The 20740-nt window shown below is 44.4% G+C and overlaps 1 protein-coding gene and 2 non-coding genes across 4 annotated transcripts in view; 2 read left to right on the top strand and 1 right to left on the bottom strand.

The window, feature by feature from the left end:
- LOC126297828 (bone morphogenetic protein receptor type-2) overlaps positions 1-20740 on the top strand; it is a 367974-nt gene that overhangs the window by 225637 nt on the left and 121597 nt on the right. The window lies entirely within an intron of this gene.
- Positions 703-776, bottom strand: Trnat-ugu (transfer RNA threonine (anticodon UGU)). The gene has a single exon. It is a non-coding gene; the product is annotated as a tRNA-Thr (tRNA).
- Trnat-ugu (transfer RNA threonine (anticodon UGU)) lies at positions 995-1069 on the top strand. Its single transcript has one exon. It is a non-coding gene; the product is annotated as a tRNA-Thr (tRNA).

The following is a 20740-nucleotide window of genomic DNA, read 5'->3' as shown; positions in this document are numbered from 1 at the left end:
AGCCCTTTATGAATAGAATCTACCAACTGGATGGATGTTGAACAAACTGCACGAAGTAAACTGACCTAAAGTGGTCCTACTTCAGAAAATAAACTGTACCTTGGTACTACTCAGTTATTTAGAAAATCAAGAATTACAATCTCACCACAGTTTTTAAAGGAAATAGGAAGCCCGGGATCACTAGTGATTGACAAGCTTCTGATTGTTTTGCAATTTTGACTCAAAACAGACTATTATAAACTTCAATTCGGACATTTGCCCTCTTACTGATGAAATACACAAATCTTTAATTTAATTGTCCGAACACGAATAAGAATCAATCATTTCGATTTCGAAACCAAAATCATAGATAGTTGGCACGGTGAAAAACAATCGTTCATGTTTAACCAAATCTCGAAAGACTAGTAACACTATACACTTCCAACCCAAAGTTACAGTGTCACATAAACCACAACTTCATTAAAAAACAAAGATCTTATAACTTAATAAAACTGAACTGTCCACAAAGGTCCACAGTGAAGCATACTTACACTAAAAATGCAAAGTGGGCCAACCAAGGTCGCAAAACTGGCACACAGGAAAAATAAGTTGCACATTCATTAAAGATACACAAACGATTAACATCAGTAAATGATGACTAACTGAAACCCTCAGCTGCCGACAGGTGGTGTTGATATACCTCGATGTGGAAAGCAGAAAATGTGCCTCGACCGGGACTCGAACCCGGGATCTCCTGCTTACATGGCAGACGCTCTATCCATCTGAGCCACCGAGGACACAGATGAATAGCGCGACTGCAGGGACTTATCCCATGCACGTTTCCCGTGAGACCCACATTCCCAACTGTCCACTAGTCTACATATGTAAAGTACCTTATAGACATTTGCCCATCCACTCATTACTCGCGCATATGTAGAATAGTGGACAGTTGGGAATGTGAGTCTCACGGAGAGCGTGCATGGGATAAGTCCCTGCAGTCGCCCTATTCATCTGTGCCCCCGGTGGCTCAGATGGATAGAGCGTCGGCTATGTAAGCAGGAGATCCCGGGTTCGAATCCCGGCCGGGGCACACATTTTCAGCTGTCCACATCGAGGTATATCAACACCACCTGTCGGCAGCTGAGGGTTTCAATTAGTCATCATTTATTCCAGGGAAAAGCTGTGCACGGTCATCAACAGTATCTGTTCTTTCAAGAACAGTTACTGTCTTAATATTAACATCAGTGTTAAATAAGAATGGCTAATAATAACCAGTAAAAGACTTGCAGGAACGCTAATATTAACAAAGTGGCCTCACTTAACTAACGGACATAATGACTCTGAATGATTCCCAAATTGCACTTAACTTCACAGAACAGCGTTAATGCCCATAGCAGTATTTGGAAGCAATAACGCTACGGCCGGCAGGCAATACGAGCGTTCACTCCCCACGGCTTGTGCACAGGCTAACTAGCAGGTGGCATATATTTATACATAGTCCGACCGGCCTCACGATGAGTGGTCCTGACAAGAAGCCATAACCGCACCGACGCCGGGAAACGAGCAGTCTTAACAAATAGCCTGCAGCACAAATAGATTGCAATGAAAAAAAGGGCAAAGCACAGCCACACTGGAATACATAATAAGCATGCCCCCAAATTCTTATGGAGCAATACTCTAACATTACCCGTATCCCAGTAAATTAGCAGGAAACTTGCAGATCACTTCCAGTTGCCTTAAGGCACTTTCAACATTAAATAAACATACCAAATCCTGCCGGAACAAATGATTATACCATAAACTCTACGGCTGCCGGGCGCGTACACAACGCACCCAGTCCCAAAGCGGTCAACATGCCCTAAAACAAGTTAAAATTTGCATGGAACCCTCTTAAAACACACACTCCACAGATGATGAGAAATGAAATGAACATTAGCCTTCTCAAAATAGCCACTGTGGAACCAAGTTCAGAACCATCTTCGGCAGCTACCCATGCCACAATAAGTTTCAACAATCTTCTTAGTTAAACACAGAATAAAAGCCATACGTAACTTGGAGCTTGCAAATTACGAGCTGGGAAGCTGTTCAGAGTGAGACGACGAACCCACCACAATTTTGCACGTCAAGGCGCCCAATGATCGGCGCCGTACATCCGGCGCGACGAAAGAAAAGGGCGGCGAGGCCCATGCACTACGGTTAGGGACGCAGGCTTGCTTTCAACACAAGTTGGCTCGTTGAATGCCGACCGGAGACACTCTCGTCACACTTTCACCCGGAAAACCCGCCGGGGGGAGCAGTCAAAGATAGCAAGACAGCCGAATATCGATATCAGCGATGCAAGCAGAACACACTACCGCCAGTCGCCACGGCTCATAAACGCATTTTGTATATAAAAATTTAATTTGCACCCTGAGAATGAGAAATAGTCCCTTTACCTTCTTATGTGTTGACCAACGCCAATCGTTATTTTTACTTGGAATACACACCTGAAGATAGGAGGATAATTGAAAGGTGTCATACCCAGCATTTTCAGATTAAATTGAGTAGAAAATGGCATTTGACACCATATCGTATTACCGTGCTAATAACAATCAGTGGCATTATTCCTGTCTTTGTTTATTAGGAATGCAGGGAGTATGGAAGCCGGGCATTTCCTAGTGTCCGTCACATCCTTCTGCATACTTCACTGAGCAGGACATTAAATCTGTGAGAACCGATGCTTTAGGATGTACAATTCCGTGCTGCTTGTGTAGTATAGCACAGGCCTGAACCAATTCCGTTCTCGTACTAACTGCCACGGTTGAGTTTGACTCTTCGCTTCTTGCCGTATTACAAACGCCTGCGCATACATACTAAATCATCGTTGTAATAATATTAATGTCGCTATAGTTGTTAACAGGTCGTGCGGTAGCGTTCTCGCTTCCCACGCCCGGGTTCCCGGGTTCGATTCCCGGCGGGGTCAGGGATTTTCTCTGCCTCGTGATGACTGGGTGTTGTGGACTGTCCTTAAGTTAGTTAGGTTTAAGTAGTTCTAAGTTCTAGGGGACTGAAGACCATGGATGTTAATTCCCGTAGTGCTCAGAGCCATTTTTATAGTTGTAAACAAGCTGACTAGGTTGGTTGAGGCGCATTTCATTTGCGTTGGTCCGCACTTTTTTCCGCGTTTACTAATTACACGCATAGTAACGCTACAGTTAAAACATTTAAGACAGAAATGGGACTTCAACCTACAACGTAAGCTTTGATGCTGTAGCGATAAGTCTCGTGGATTGCATTCGACTTTGAATAAGATATTCTCTTCGATACAGAATAAACTGACAGATTGCAAAGGGTGCATATCGAATTTATGTGCTCGATGTTAGTTTCTGAATTGTAGACAGGAATGACAAAAATAGATTGGCAAGTAGTGAGAAAACTGCTTGAACGTTATAGCTATTGTGGCTGCTCCGCCAACCCTCGGGAATTAGTTTGTTGTGTCGCTTCGATCCGCATCTGACTCACCTTCGTGTCACAAGCGACCAAACCATCTAGGACGGCAAAGCAGGGAACGTACATTACGCATGCAGTGCATCGAGTCACTGTACAGACAAATTACTGTTATAAATAACAATATAAATTACGTTCTCACATGATCGTTCATAGCAATTAAAAATGCATGCTCTATGTAAAGAAAAATGCATCACTGAAAAATAAAGGAGTCAAGAGGATGAAATGTTTGATACAGACATTCCTGATGTAAAGTACAGATACAGAGGTGGGCAGAATATGGAAACATCAAAAACACAACAAATTACCATACGGTGGAGGAATACCGTTGGCATTCAAAATACTCCCAGTCTCTCGGAATAGATAAATATAGGTCCTGTGTGGTTTGAAAGAGAATCTTATACAATTCTTCCTGCAAAATAACGGTAATTCACGTAACGATGATAGAGGCGGCTAGCGATCAAGCTCACTTCTCTCCGAAGTAGACCACAAAGGCTCAATGATCAATCACACTTCTCTCCGAAGTAGAGCACAAAGGCTCAATAATCCTGAGATTTTGCGACAATACATCCATGCAAGCTGTGTGAACAATGGCCTTGTCTTATAACACGGTATCATCATTGGGTAACAAACATTATACCATTGAATGGACCTGATCATCCAGAATGGCAATACAATGCTTCGCAGTAATGCGACCTTACAGAGTAACCGTGGGGTCTGTGGAATACAGTAGACCGTCGATTATCGGAAGTAATTGGGGAACATGGGTGTTCGGAAAACTGGTTTGTTCCGATAATCGAACTGTACATGTTTATTTGCCAAAAAGAAGTACTGTACAGTAAATTTATTCATAAAAAAACAGGCATCACTTTCAGTATTACAAAGTAACATACAAAGGCAACATACAAAGGCAACTTCAGTAGGAATATATAGTATGTGGCACAGTTTATTAAACAAAAATATATACATATTACATACGCATTTTGCATGAACAATACACACAGTGTACAAAATTAACGTTTAAAAAAATCCTTTATTTTGGTCTGTCTAAGCAAGCCTACACGCTTACGAGCAGCTAAGTCACGTTCACTTCTTCACGCAGCAGCACGCAAGTGGTCGTAACAGAGAACGGAAGGTGACTGTTGGCACCGTGAGAAGCTCTTCTTGGAGGCGCGCAATCCTTCAAACAGCGCGGAGCGGCACGCCCCAACTCTTAAGCTGGCGCAGCTGTTGCTGTGAACAGCTTTGATACTGCCGCTACTTCTACTGCCAGTGCCAAGCCGACAGAAGTGTGCTGATTGTTGAAACACAGCGACTGGCGGCTTGGCCGGTCAGCAGCGCCTTGTGAAGGCCCCATTAGAAGCAATGTTCCGCCAGCGGTGGCCCAGTGAGGCGACTACTGTGGGAAACTTGGTTTGGGAGTGAGGGGGATGATGGACGGTAGGGTGGGAGAGTAACAGGTGCGAGCGAGCACACAGTTCGGTTAAGCTGTCGTTGGGTTGACCGACGTTCGCATAATCGACGCTCTACTGTACCACGATATGGCTGCCCAAATAATCACCAACACCCCCCCCCCCCCCCCGCCTTGTTTCACTCTTGGGACGTAAACACGGCTAGAATTTGGAAACAATGTGAAATACGACTCACCAACAAAATGACATTCTTCCGTAGCTCCATATTCCAGGTTTTATACCTTCGGCATCACGCGTTCCTGTTACAGGCATTTGCATCACTGCTGAGTGGTTTTGGAATTCCAACTCTCCCTGCCAAGATCATTCAACGCACACATTCGTCCGCGTTGTGACTTAATGGTTCAAATGGCTCTGAGCACTATGGGACTCAACTGCTGTGGTCATCAGTCCCCTAGAACTTAGAACTACTTAAACCTAACTAACCGAAGGACATCACACACATCCATGCCTGAGGCAGGATTCGAACCTGCGACCGTAGCAGTCGCACGGCTCCGGACTGCGCGCCTAGAACCGCGAGACCACCGCTGCCGGCTGTGACTTAATGGATGATTTTTTCCACCTTCCTTGTATGTAGAATATATCTTCGATATGTGCCTCTTGAAACACCAAACACTTTATTTGCCCTGTGGACCGAAGCACACACCATATGAGCATTAACAATTTGCCCACGTTCGAATTCACTTAGCTCCGACGTAATGCACTCACAGCTGCACAGAACACTGTTCTGACTTGCAACGTATTGAGGTGCCGTTCATGGTCAAGTACAGCAGCGCAATCTGCAGGCTTGTCTAGCATTCGCATTTATGTTCGAGCATGCATTTCTCGTGGTGTTATCATATTTTTGTTCAGCCTAGTACATTTATTTTCAGCTTTACACAAGAATTTTTCCCTGAAACTATATCTGAGACGTTAAACTTCCACACGCAATAGATAATGTCTCTAGAGAATGGGTGGGCAAACGTATGCCTCTGAGGGCTGGTTCCAGAGTTCGTGGAAATAGTTACACAGTACCACAACCAGTTGTAACTGGTTATACCCGGAATCTTATTACTTCTGGTGTCGGGTTACATCTGAAGCAATTGGGCGAGTTATTTTCAAAGTAACCCCCACCCTACTCCACTCCATGGAAACCCCGTCCTACCCACACAACCCTCCCCCTGAACCAAATTAGATTCAAGATCCCTGTCTTCCCCCCCCCCCCCCCCCCCCAAATCCTGTATAACTACATGAAATACGTGGGATGCGTCATTTGAAGTGTGTGCACGGAAGGATCCTCATGAAGCACCACCAGAGTCCAGCCAGCATCCCCCCCCCCCCCCCAAACGGGGCAACAAGACATGCAAGTACAGTTAACCCGTTCTTCTCAGTTTAGTATGAATCCCATCGAACATTTATGGGACATAACGGAGAGATCAGTTCGTGCACAAAATCCTGCAACGGCAACGTTACCGCGAGTATGGACGGCTGTAGGGTCAGCGTGGCTGAATATTTCTGCAGGGGACTTCCAGTGACTTGTTCAGACCTTGCCACGTCGACTTAATGCAATACGCCGGAAAAAAAGGTGACCCGAAACGACATTAGGAGGTATCTCATGTCTTTAGTCACCACGGTGTACAAGCATCAGTATGCATTACAGTTGCAGGGCTTTAGTCCTAAAGCGGTTTTATCAAAGCAGCAAAATAGTGCTGCTGCTCTTAGCAATTTGGCGCGCAGGATTAGCCGAGCGGTCTAAGGCGCTGCAGTCCTGGGCTGTGCGGCTGGTTCCGGCGGAGGTTCAAGTCCTCCTTCGGGCGTGTGTGTGTGTGTGTGTGTGTGTGTGTGTGTGTGTGTGTGTGTGTTTGTTTGTCATTAGGATAATTTAGGTTAAGTAGTGTGTAAGCGTAGGGACTGATAACCTTAGCAGTTAAGTTCCATAAGATTTCACACACATTTTTGAGCTCTTCGCAAGTATCGACGCATTAAACGAATGCGGTGAGGTCCTCTTTCCACAGCTGGATTGAAAAACATGATTAGAAAGTTCAAATTAACTGACGATTTGGAAATTGCTCCTGGGAGAGGCCGACGTCCAGTTACACCACAAATGGTTGAAGTTACTTTTGCCATAGCTGAGAATGCTAAACACAGTCGGCGATCTTCAAGCAGTGCACGATCTTTGTCACGTTGGTGTGACAGCAAAGCGGAAGGAGAAGTGCTTGATAACACAATCAGTTACCTATAGATGCGTCAAGTACTCGGCGGAGGAGGATGCAAGCTGTAATAATACTATAAATTTTTTATTGTGTGTCTCTAATTCGCGAAAATATTTCCAGAAATGAAGTGTTGTTAACGTCCCACATATTAGGGAAGTTCATCTGTATAGTAACAGTTTTTTTTATTTAATGCATCTGAAATAAAAATATTCTGGGACATGGGCAACGACAATCATTAAAGGAATTGTTTCATGGTGATAGGCTGACCACCGTGATATTGTCACGCAAGACATGACCTCAAGTATGGACACATACGTATGTGTGTAGTGTTATTTATCTTAGAAAAACAAACAAGATCTTTCCGAAGACTGAACTGAATTGTAGTTCAGAGCCTCTAGGTGACTTGCGTATGGCTTTTGTGGACTTTCGCATGCAACACACAAGTCGTCCTAAGAGTTCGTCGAACATCTACAGCTTTTTCCCCAGACGATCCTAGTGACCATATCTTACAATTTGTGGTGGAGGGTATATGTGTCCGTGCTCCATTCACGTGGAAAGAATGATTGTTCGTAAACATCCATAATTCCGTGTTTTAGCAGCCGTACTGGCCAGTGCGTCACCGCAAATGAGCGTTTCCCAGTACCATCATCTAACAAGTCCTGGTTCAATCTGCAACTTAGGAAGAATCTGACACCCAGTAAGTTCGATGCCGAATCGTTAAATAGTGTTGGGGTGTGTGTAATCGAATTCCACGTAGTTTCCCACTCTAGCAAAACAAATGCTCTTTAAATAAAATTATTCCGCAGGTTTTAAAAATTCTCGGCATCAAACCTAAAGATGATAGTGGGTAAACATACACATTAGTTCTAATTCCCTGGATATTCCTCACGCTATGAGACGTACACTATGTGATCAAAAGTATCCGGAAACCCCCAGAAACATACGTTTTTCATATTAGGTGTTTGTACTGCCACCTACTGCTAGGTAATTCATATCAGCAACCTCAGTAGTCATTAGACATCGTGAGAGAGCAGAATGGGGCGCTCCGCGGAACTCACGGACTTCGAACGTGGCCAGGTGATTGGGTGTCACTTGTGTCATACGTCTGTACGCGAGATTTCCACACTCCTAAACATTCCTAGATCCACTGTTTCGATGTAATGGTGAAGTGGAAACGTGAAGGGACACGCACAGCACAAAAGCGTACAGGCCGACCTTGTCTGTTGACTGACAGAGACTGCCGACTGTTGAAGAGGGTCCTAATGTGTAATAGGCAGACATCTAGCCAGATCTTCACACAGGAATGCCAAACTGCATCAAGATCCATTGCAAGTACTGTGACAGTTGGGCAGGAGGTGAGAAAACTTTGGTTTCACAGTCGAGCGGCTGCACATGAGCCACCCATCACGCCGGTAAATGCCAAACGACGCCTCGCTTGGTGTAATAAGCGTAAAAATTGGACAATTGAACACTGGAGAAACGTCGTGTGGAGTGGCGAATCACGGTACACAATGTGGCGATCCGATGGCAGGGTGTGGGTATGGCGAATGCCCGGTGAACATCATCTGCCAGCGTGTGTAATGTCAACAGAAAAATTCAGAGGCGTTAGTGTTACGGTGTGGTCGTGTTTTTCATGGAGGGGGCTTTCACCCCTTGTTTTGCGTGGCACTATCACAGCACATAGGGGCACATAGGGGTAATGCAGGAGTAGGTTTAATAATGAATAGGAAAATAGGAATGCGGGTAAGCTACTACAAACAGCATAGTGAACGCATTATTGTGGCCAAGATAGATACGAAGCCCACACCTACTACAGTAGTATAAGTTTATATGCCAACTAGCTCTGCAGATGATGAAGAAATTGAAGAAATGTACGATGAAATAAAAGAAATTATTCAGATAGTGAAGGGAGACGAAAATTTAATAGTAATGGGTGACTGGAATTCGAGTGTAGGAAAGGGGAGAGAAGGAAACATAGTAGGTGAATATGGATTGGGGCTAAGAAATGAAAGAGGAACCCGCCTAGTAGAATTTTGCACAGAGCACAACTTAATCATAGCTAACACTTGGTTTAAGAATCATGAAAGAAGGTTGTATACGTGGAAGAACCCTGGAGATACTAAAAGGTATCAGATAGATTATATAATGGTAAGACAGAGATTTAGGAACCAGGTTTTAAGTTGTAAGACATTTCCAGGGGCAGATGTGGACTCTGACCACAATCTATTGGTTATGACCTGTAGATTAAAACTGAAGAAACTGCAAAAATGTGAGAAATTAAGGAGATGGGACTTGGATAAACTGAAAGAACCAGAGGTTGTACAGAGTTTCAGGGAGAGCATAAGGGAACAATTGACAGGAATAGGGGAAAGAAATACAGTAGAAGAAGAATGGGTAGCTCTGAGGGATGTAGTAGTGAAGGCAGCAGAGGATAAAGTAGGTACAAAGACGAGGGCTGCTAGAAATCCTTGGGTAACAGAAGAAATATTGAATTTAATTGATGAAAGGAGAAAATATAAAAATGCAGTAAATGAAGCAGGCAAAAAGGAATACAGACGTCTCAAAAATGAGATCGACAGGAAGTGCAAAATGGCTAAACAGAGATGGCTAGAGGACAAATGTAAGGATGTAGAAGCTTATCTCACTAGGGGTAAGATAGATACTGCCTACAGGAAAATTAAAGAGACCTTTGGAGAGAAGAGAACCACGTGTATGAATATCAAGAGCTCAGATGGCAGCCCAGTTCTAAGCAAAGAAGGGAAGGCAGAAAGGTGGAAGGAGTATATAGAAGGCTTATACAAGGGCGATGTACTTGAGGACAATATTTTGGAAATAGAAGAGGATGTAGATGAAGACGAAATGGGAGATACGATACTGCGTGAAGAGTTTGACAGAGCACTGAAAGACCTGAGTCGAAACAAGGCCCCCGGAGTAGACAACATTCCATTAGAACTACTGACGGCCTTGGGAGAGCCAGTCATGACAAAACTCTACCAGCTGGTGAGCAAGATGTATGAGACAGGCGAAATACCCTCAGACTTCAAGAAGAATATAATAATTCCAATCCCAAAGAAAACAGGTGCTGACAGATGTGAAAATTACCGAAGTATCAGTTTAATAAGCCACGGCTGCAAAATACTAACGCGAATTCTTTACAGACGAATGGAAAAACTGGTAGATGCAGACCTCGGGGAGGATCAGTTTGGATTCCGTCGAAATGTTGGAACACGTGAGGCAATACTGACCTTACGACTTATCTTAGAAGAAAGATTAAGAAAAGGCAAACCTACGTTTCTAGCATTTGTAGACTTAGAGAAAGCTTTTGACAATGTTGACTGGAATACTCTTTTTCAAATTCTAAAGGTGGCAGGGGTAAAATACAGGGAGCGAAAGGCTATTTATAATTTGTACAGAAACCAGATGGCAGTAATAAGAGTCGAGGGGCATGAAAGGGAAGCAGTGGTTGGGAAAGGAGTGAGACAGGGTTGTAGCCTCTCCCCGATGTTATTCAATCTGTATATTGAGCAAGCAGTAAAGGAAACAAAAGAAAAATTCGGAGTAGGTATTAAAATTCATGGAGACGAAGTAAAAACTTTGAGGTTCGCCGATGACATTGTAATTCTGTCAGAGACGGCAAAGGACTTGGAAGAGCAGTTGAACGGAATGGACAGTGTCTTGAAAGGAGGATATAAGATGAACATTAACAAAAGCAAAACGAGGATAATGGAATGTAGTCAAATTAAATCGGGTGATGCTAAGGGAATTAGATTAGGAAATGAGACACTTAAAGTAGTAAAGGAGTTTTGCTATTTAGGAAGTAAAATAACTGATGATGGTCGAAGTAGAGAGGATATAAAATGTAGACTGGCAATGGCAAGGAAAGCGTTTCTGAAGAAGAGAAATTTGTTAACATCGAATATAGATTTATGTATCAGGAAGTCGTTTCTGAAAGTATTTGTTTGGAGTGTAGCCATGTATGGAAGTGAAACATGGACGATAACTAGTTTGGACAAGAAGAGAATAGAAGCTTTCGAAATGTGGTGCTACAGAAGAATACTGAAGATAAGGTGGATAGATCACGTAACTAATGAGGAGGTATTGAATAGGATTGGGGAGAAGAGAAGTTTGTGGCACAACTTGACTAGAAGAAGGGATCGGTTGGTAGGACATGTTTTGAGGCATCAAGGGATCACAAATTTAGCATTGGAGGGCAGCGTGGAGGGTAAAAATCGTAGAGGGAGACCGAGAGATGAGTACACTAAGCAGATTCAGAAGGATGTAGGTTGCAGTAGGTACTGGGAGATGAAGCAGCTTGCACAGGATAGAGTAGCATGGAGAGCTGCATCAAACCAGTCTCAGGACTGAAGACAACAACAACAACAACATATCACAGCACAAGCCTACACTGATGTTTTAAGTACCTTCTTCCTTCCCACTGTTGAAGAGCAGTTCGGGGTTGGCGATTGTATCTGTCAACACGATCGAGCCCCTGTTCATAATGCACGGCATGTGGCGGAGTCATTACACGACAATAACATCCCTGTAATTGACTCGCCTGCACAGAGTTCTGACCTGAATCCTATGCAACACCTTTCGGATGTTTTGGAACGACGACTTTGAACCAGGCCTCACCGACAGACATCGCTACCTCTCCTCAGTGCAGCACTCCGTGATGAATGGGCTGCCATTCCCCAAGAAACCTTCCAGTACCTGATTGAGCGTATGCCTGCGAGAGTGGAAGCTGTCATCAAGGCTAAGGGTGGGCCAACACCATATTGAATTCCAGCATTACCAATAGAGGGCGCCACGAACTTGTAAGTCATTTTCAGCCAGGTGTCCGGATAGTTTTGATCACATAATGTATGTAGGATGAAGTAATATGTTAAAGCTGTACAGAAAATTTGCTTATGGCTACGGCCTATACTTGGCCTACCTATCGTGGCTAAATTACCCACTAACAACCCCTTAACCAAATGATCTGCGTTCCGATGCATCTGTGTCGAAGTTTGATTTTGCAGTTCTGGTCATTATGCGACTTGTTGATCTTGGAACCTTAGTTCTCAGAAATACTCCCTCACGTGGACCGTACCATCTTTCCTGAAGCGTCTTGCGTTGGAGATGGATGTTTTCGTGACTTTCTCATGGTGACTGAACAAACCTGTGACGAATCGCTCGGAACACTCTCTGATAGGTATCCTTCAACGTCTCGTTGACGATGAGGTTATTAGAGGCGACGGGAACATAAGCTCAGAACGGTCGAGGCCGGGGGAGGAAATTGGCTGTGCCGTAGTCAAAGAGACAACCAATATCGAACCTTGACTTGAGCCATTTAGGGAAAGCAAGGAAAACCTAAATATTGAGGTACATCCTTTTTCCTTTCCTTACCGTCGTATATTGGGAATTATTAGCCACCTTGTTGAAGACTTAACTTTGGTAATAAAACTTACTTCCATCTCGAGTCTGCATTTGTGAGCTCCACTACGGAGGTGAGGAAAGGCAGCACAATGTAATATTCCGCTAGTACGGCCAGGGCCACTTTAACTCTGAGGTTCAGAGGAGTAGGAAGTAATAAAAGAAGAAGTGAGGACACCGCACATGGCAATTCATGTAAGACTTTCTACATGGCGACCTGATAATACTACGTTGCGGCAGACATGTGATTTGTCTTCTTGTCAAAATATGACATGAGTTCCTGTTTGCTAACCTTAATTTTTACTTCGACTGTTTGTTTGTAATTCCTCTTATTCTTCAGGTCATTATAATTCCTGAGGTTTCTCAAAATTTTGTCTGATATATTACTCTTAATTTCTTACAGTAAAGTTCGTACGTTATACTGTTCCTTCGTTCCAACTGGAATTGCCTTGTCTTGTACTTGTTCTTATCTCTTAAGATATTTAATTTTTTACGCTTTATTATTTTTCCCAAAAGTTTCATTCTTTCTTGTTTATTCACTTTTTCGTGAACCTGTAAGTTAACCGACTCTGTAGTGGCAAGAACTATTTTTAAAAAACTGTCTAACTCCAGCTTTATTGCATATTTTTTTGCATAGGTACAAAGATAGGCGTGACTCCTGATTTGCATTCATTGCAGCATCAGGTAACAGTAATATCCCAGTGTCATCTCAATAACCAAACACTGGCAGCTTACCTTGCAGCTAGCGTCAACAAATATCTTGCCGTGACAAATCATTTTCACTTAAGTAAAATTTAAAATCTGTTATCATTATTCGTGCTAGGTTGTACTATAGTAAAATTTAAAATCTATTATCATTATTCCTGCTTGGTTGTACTATAGTTTCATTGATGCCGAATGCCCTATGGGAACTCGTAGCGCGGGGGTTTGCTACATGCAGTTACTGGGGATGAGTAACGAGCCTGACATGAGATAACAGAAAGCAGCAGTGGCTTTCGAGGCCGTGGAGAGAGTGCGTGCCAGTGAATGGCGCCAAGAGCTGCTACATCTATGGAACTATAATGAACAGCCGCGGTGTAAAATATACTGTGAAATAGGCGGGTTGCCGCTTCCCCCTCGCTAGGGCCCACGGTTAGGCAAAATTAGGAAATGAGAGCACACTTCCTGGACCGACTGTCGGGACCATTACAGACCAAATTAATTACAAAACATTTGGCGTAAGACAGTGACTACAACTTGTAACTACTTACGTTCTGAAACCACTTAAAAGAAAAACAACCGGAAATCTCTTCCATCGCAACAAAACAGGTAACAAACAGGGATGGTTTAAAATCGCGCAGGGGCTCGTAGCACTTGTGAACTGAGCACTTATTCAGCAGTATGTGCTCATGTTTTTATGAACGTATTATTTTGCATCTATGTAAAATGTAATGTTAACGCCTAATAAAATATTATTTTTGAAGAAGGCTTCACATCGTAAATTGGAATACATTTTTGGACTACTTCCTGCTCAGGCGAGGCAAACGCTGTAACGAACTAAGTGATAGGTGTGTTCTTACTCCTGTCTATATTACTAAGAGCGTATCCCGGAAGGAATCCGATACTAGTTGCACGCTTCCTATCTGAAGGCTTCCAGGGGTAGCAAAAATATGATTTTCAATATTTTGGTTAATTATTGACCGAATTCAAAAATTTAAAATGTTGTCATTATCTACTCATTAAGAGGTATTATTTTGTTTAAAAGTTTAATACAGTAAGACAAATATTACAGTTAGAAACTTCATTTATCCAGTATTTGAGAATGACAGCAGTTAGCGACTTTCAACAAACTGTAAGCACAATTTCAAACCTTTTTTAAACTTTTTCTTGCTTACGTGCTTCACGTGATGATCAGGATACTGTTTAGTATGTTGGTGCTGACCATTAAAAGCAGGCCGGAATGGCCAAGCGGTTCTAGGCGCTACAGTCTGGAACCGCACGACCAATACGGTCGCTGGTTCGAATCCTGCCTCGGGCATTGACGTGTGTGATGTCCTTAGGTTAGTTAGGTTTAAGTAGTTCTAAGTTATAGGGGACTGATGACCTCAGCAGTTAAGTCCCATAGTGCTCAGAGCCATTTGAACCATTTTTGAACCATTAAAATAGGTATGTTGCAGTTGTTGTTTTTCAGAATAAAAACTGATTTTATGCAGCTCTCCACGCTAGTCTATCCTGTGCAGACCTCTCAGCATGACTACACTGAGGAGGCAAAAGTCATGAGAGATGGCTGTAGCGTCGCATACACAAGGCATAAAAGGGCAATGCATTGGCAGAGTCGTCATTTGTACCCAGGTGACTCGTGCGGAAAGGTTTCCGACGTGATTATGGCCGTATGAAGGGAACCAACAGACTTTGGACGCGGAATGGTAGTTCGAGCTAGACGCATGAGACATTCCATTTTGGAAATTCAATATTTCGAGATCCACAGTGTCAAGAGTGTGCCGAGAATAAAACATTTCAGGCATGACCTCTCATCGCAGATAGTGCAGTGGCCGACGGCCTTCACTTAACGACCAAGAGCAGGGCCGTTTGCTTGCAATTGTCAGTGTAAACAGATTAGCAACACTGCTTGAAATAACCGCAGAAATCAGTGTGGAACGTACGACGAACGTAGCTGTTACGACAGTGCAGTCAAATTTGGCGTTAATGGGCTATGGCAGCAGACGACCGACGCGAGTGTCTTTGCTAAAATCACGAAATCGCTTAAACGCCTCTCCTGGGCTCTTGACCATATTGGATGGACCATAGGCTACTGGAAAACAGAGGCCTAGTCAGGTGAGTCCCTGTTTCATTTGGTAAGAGTTGATGGTAGGATTCGAATGTGGTGCAGATCGCACGAAGCCATTGCTCAAGTTGTCAACAAGGCACTGTGAAAGCTTATGGTGGCTCTATAAAGGTGTGGGTTGTGTTTACATGGAATGGACTGGGTCCTCTGGTCCAAGTGAACCGATCGTTGCCTGCAAATGGTTATGTTCGGCCACATGGAGACCATTTGCAGTCATCCATGGACTTCACGTTCCTAAACAACGATGTCATGTCGCCAGGCCTCATTTGTTCGCGATTGATTTGAAGAACATTCTAGACAATTTGAGCGAATGATTTAGCCACCCATATCACTAGACGTGAATCTCATCGAACGTTTATGGGACATAATGGAGAGGTGCACAACATCCTGCTCCGGCAACACTTTCGCAATTATGGACGACTATAGAGGCAGTATGGCTCTAATTTCGACAGGGACTTCCGGCGACTTGTTGCGTCCATGCCACGTCGAGTTACGGAACTACACCCTGCAAAAGGAGGTCCATCACGTTGTTCTGAGGTATCCTATGACTTTTGTCACCTCAGTGTATAAAAAACAGCGTGTTGAAGGATTTGTTATCGGTAGGTTTGATCAGCGCGCAGGTATTGCATAGATGGTTGATGAACTTAAATGAAAATCTGAGGAGGGAATACGATAGTGAGGCACTATTGCGGAAATGTAGAGAACCATCATTTGAGGCCGACTGCAAATCGATTGTATTGCCACCTACGTACATTTCACATAAGGACCAGGAATATGAGATAAATTAGGGTTTATACGGAGGCCTGCGGACAGTCGTCTTTTCCTCGCTCGATTTGCAAGTGGAACAGGAAAGGAAATTACTAGTAACGGTACGTGGTGCACTCCCCCATGCACCGTACGGTATCCTGTAGGGTATGTATGTAGATGTGGATCGAGAGGGGATATCACGGTTTTTCCAGAACGTAATGGGACCACACGCTCTCAGATGCATATCTTGGTTCACGGAGGGATGTTCCATTTGTGCAACCAAGTGAAAGGCAGTTCGTTTATTGCCATATGCGTTTCGCTTCTTTTATTTGTGAAGCATCTTCAGTGATGATTTCCAGCGCTGGTAGGCCATGCTTGTGATCCTGGAGATGTGCTCATTAGTCTCCATGCTCCAGCTGGCCGATTTCCGGCGTTCTTTCGCCTACGTTTATTGCCACACATCACTTACATCATTTGCACTTTACATTTTGCCACGCACTTTACATTTTGCCACGCACTTTACATTTAACCATGCCACCGTGCCAAAAGTTAAGAAACTTAGCTGTTTCGGAAGTGCTTCCACCTATGGCCCGAAAAGCAGTAATCATGATCATGCCCTTTTGGACGTCAGATAAATTACTCGTTTCCGCGCTACGACAACGACTACACTGTTATCCGTTTCCTCCCCATATACCCTATACTGCTAGTGCTTCCCCCTACCGTCTGAGAGTGGTTATTGCACGTTGACGACAGTATTGTGACTGGACCGTGTAGTAGTTAGAATGCTCTGGTCAGTTTCAGCAGAGGCCTCCTGTAGTATGACCGGAACCCGCATATTGTGGTATAAACGGACTTAACCTGTAGATAAATAGCAGATCCTCTAAAAACGCATTGTGGAAATGTGGCCTCGTCACAGCCTGTTTTAGGTACTACACTCATGCTCATAAATTAAGGATAATGGTGATACATGGTGAAACAACGCTCTGGTGGCCGGTTTAAATCACCTCGGGGTATGAGCATGCGGTGCATTTGACCTGCGGTCGTCGCACGGTGGCGATGGCAACAGTCCGCATACGCAGAGATGCGTTGGTGCATGTCAGAGTACGGTGCAGGGAGTAACTTGAAAATTGCTCAAAGAACACATTGATGATGTTATGAGGGGTCGAATACTAGGGCGACTGGAGGCTGGTCAAACACAGCAGGTCGTAGCACGGGCCCTCCGTGTGCAACAAAGTGTGATCTCAGGATTATGGGAACGATTCCAGCAGGCAGGAAATGTGTCCAGGCGCTACAGTACGGGACTTCTACCGCCACAAGAAGACCGATATCTCACCATCAGTGCCCGCAGACGACCACGGAGTACTGCAGATAACCTTGCTCGGGACCTTACCGCAGCTCCTGGAACAGTTGTCTCCAGGCACACAGTATACTGCTGAACAGACATGGTTTATTCGCCTGGAGACCTGCAAGGTGCATTCCACTGACCCCTGGTCTCAGGAGAGCCCGTAAAGCCTGTTGTCAAGAACACAGTACATGGTCATTGGAACAGTGGTCCTAGGTTATGTTCACGGGCGATCCCAGGTGTAGTCTGAACAGTGATTCTCGCCGGGTTTTCATCTGTTGTGAACCATGAATCAGATACCAACCCCTTAATGTCCTTGAAAGGGGCCTGTATGGAGGTCGTCGTTTGATGGTGTGGGGTGGGATTATGATTGGTGCACATACACCCCTCCGTGTCTTTGACAGAGGAACTGTAACAGGTCAAGTGTATCGGGACGTCATTTTTCACCAGTATGTCCGCCTTTCCAGGGGTGCAGTGGGTCCCACCTTCCTCCTGATGGATGATAACGCAAGGCCCCACGGAGCTGCCATCGTGGAGTACCTTGAAACAGAAGATATCAGGCGAATGTAGTGGCCTGCCTGTTCCTGTTCTCCAGACCTAAACCCCATCGAGCACGTCTGAGATGCTCTCGGTCGACGTATCGCTGCACGTCTTCAAACCCCTACGACACTTCAGGAGCTCCGACAGGCACTGGTGCAAGAATGGAAGGCTATACCCCAGCAGCTGCTCGACAACCTGATCCAAAAGATGCCAACCCGTTGTTCGGCCTGCGTACGTGTGCATAGTGATCACATCCCATATTGATGTCGGGGTACATGCGCAGGAAACAGCGGCGTTTTGTAGCACATGTGTTTCGGGACGGTTTTCTCACCTTATCACCAATACCGTGGACTTACAGGCCGGTGTTGTGTGTGTTACCTATGTGCCTATGCTATCAGCGCCAGTTTTGTGTAGTGCCACGTTGTGTGGCACCACGTTCTGCAGTTATCCTTAATTTATGAGCATGAGTGTATATCAAAGGATTTCTGTAATTATAGACAGAGTGAATATAAATTGCATGATAGATTGTTTGCCTTGAGAAAGCGGACGATACCACGTAAGGAGCGACATTTTACGTCAAGTTTGTACGGGGCCTACATAGACTGTTATCGACGTTAATAGTCCTTCCTAACTGCTCTCGTTACATAGTTGGTGAAACATTCTATTACCGATGTCTCCAGGAGAATGGCGTCCATCGCGATAGCGTTTTAAATCTGGCTTCTTCTTGCCATTGCATCAAACATCGTACCCATACCACCCACAGTAAGATCAGTCCAGTGCTCCGCAATTTTGGTCGATTCTTTTCTGGTTTCCATCCCTACAGCTACAATTACCACGCAGTAGACTGGAAGAATACGGTAATAACACCGGTTTATAATTTTCTTCTCGAAATAAAAATTTTTTAACCTTAGTTGTACCTTGTAGTGAGTTAGAGAGGTGTCGTTTTAATGCTCACCCACTAAAATTCGTGGATTTCACACGATGAGAGACTTTCAGGCTGCTAAAAGTAAAGCAAAGTAAAAGAAAGGGACTGAAGTTGCATCATAATTCTTAAAAGCCTCAAATGAAGACCCTAGACCGTTAAAGGCTTTGTTAATGACAATGAAGCATTTTGCTTTTCACAGTTGGACTGTGATAGTACAATATATGGGCCACCTTGGTCTTCATACTTGAAAACCTCACATGCGGGTCATCATGAACATACTAGCCTCCCTATCGTCAGGCGCACAACAATCTTTATACTTGAGCTAAGTGAGACACTGGCCGTCTGGCGGCTGTGAGTCGGAGTGAGATAAGCGTAAAAGGTGCAGTCCTTCGCGGTTTCATGCAGCCTTCGGTGCCGTTGTTCACTAGCGCGAGACCAGCGCGAGGTCATTTCAGATGTGAGCAGAGTAACTCCAAGCGATTGTTGTACCAGAGAGGCGCATTCTTACCTCGGGATGTTGGCAGATATCTACCATTGCTCCTTAAGATAAAAGCGCTTATTTTAAAATTACATGACCACCACGGAACAAATGACCCAAATAATTTATTTCATGTAAATTTTACAGTGTTTTAAATCATCTCGGTGATTGTACCCAGAGAGGCCTCCATGTGCATATGAAAAATAGGAAGACTTCCCTCTCACGACTGGGAAGCGAATATTAACGTATTTTGTTGGCGCTGGTTCAACTAGGTTTTTATCCGAAGCGACCAGGAAGCCATAAAAATAGTGTTATTAAGAGATGTTGAATGTAAGTTTTCTTTTAATTCCAGAACGGTCTCAATTGACAGCTTACTGAAAGAGCCGACGTTCGCGAACTTGCCACACTGGATGACAGCTGACCTGCCCTGAAACTCAGTTATGTAACGCAAACTGATACCTTCATTTTGTTGTTCCTTTTTTTTTTTTCCAACTTCTGCTTCGACAGACGGTCGCAGTGCGCACGAATTCTGCTGAGGCTTACATCTGTGATATGGGTATAATTTAAAAGGACGACCTGTCGGTAAAATTGTGAGTCTGGTGTAACTACAAGCTTAAAGTACACTGAAGTTCCAGAGAAACTGGTACAACTGCCTTATATCGTGTAGGGCCCCGCGAACACGCAGAGGTGCCGCAACACGACATGGCATGGCCTCAGCTAATGTCTGAAGTAGTGCTGGAGGGAATGACACCATGAATCCTGCACGGCTGTCCATAAATCCGTAAGAGTACGAGGGGATGGAGATCTCTTGTGAACAGCACGTTGCAAGACATCCAAGATATGCTCAATAAAGTTCATGTCTGGCAGTTTGATGGCCAGCGAAAGTGTTTAAACTCAGAAGGGTGTTCCTGGAGCCACTCTGTGGCAATTCTGGACGTGTGGGGTGTCGCATTGTCCTGGTGGAATTGCCCAAGTCCGTCAAGTGCACAATGGCCATGAATAGATGCAGATGATCAGATAGGATACTTACGCAGATGTCACGTGTCAGAGTCTTATATAGACGTACCAGAGGTCCCATATCACCCCAACTGCAGACGCCCCTCACTATTACAGAGCCTCCACCAGCTCCCCTGCTGACGTGCAGGGTCCACGGATTCATGAGGTTGTCTCCATCCTGTACACGCCCAGTTCAGTACAATTTGAAACGAAACTCGTCAGACCTGGCAGCATTTTTTCCAATGATCAACAGTCCAATGTCGGTGTTCATGGGCCCAGGCGAGGCGTTAAGCTTTGTCGTGCAGTGACCAAGGGTACACGAGTGGGCCTTCGGCTCCGAAAGCCCATAT

This window comes from Schistocerca gregaria, chromosome X (genome assembly GCF_023897955.1).
Source record: "Schistocerca gregaria isolate iqSchGreg1 chromosome X, iqSchGreg1.2, whole genome shotgun sequence".
Lineage (NCBI taxonomy): Eukaryota > Metazoa > Arthropoda > Insecta > Orthoptera > Acrididae > Schistocerca > Schistocerca gregaria.
The sequence above is the reverse complement of the archived record's forward strand: the minus strand, read 5'-3'. Positions and strand labels throughout refer to the sequence as shown.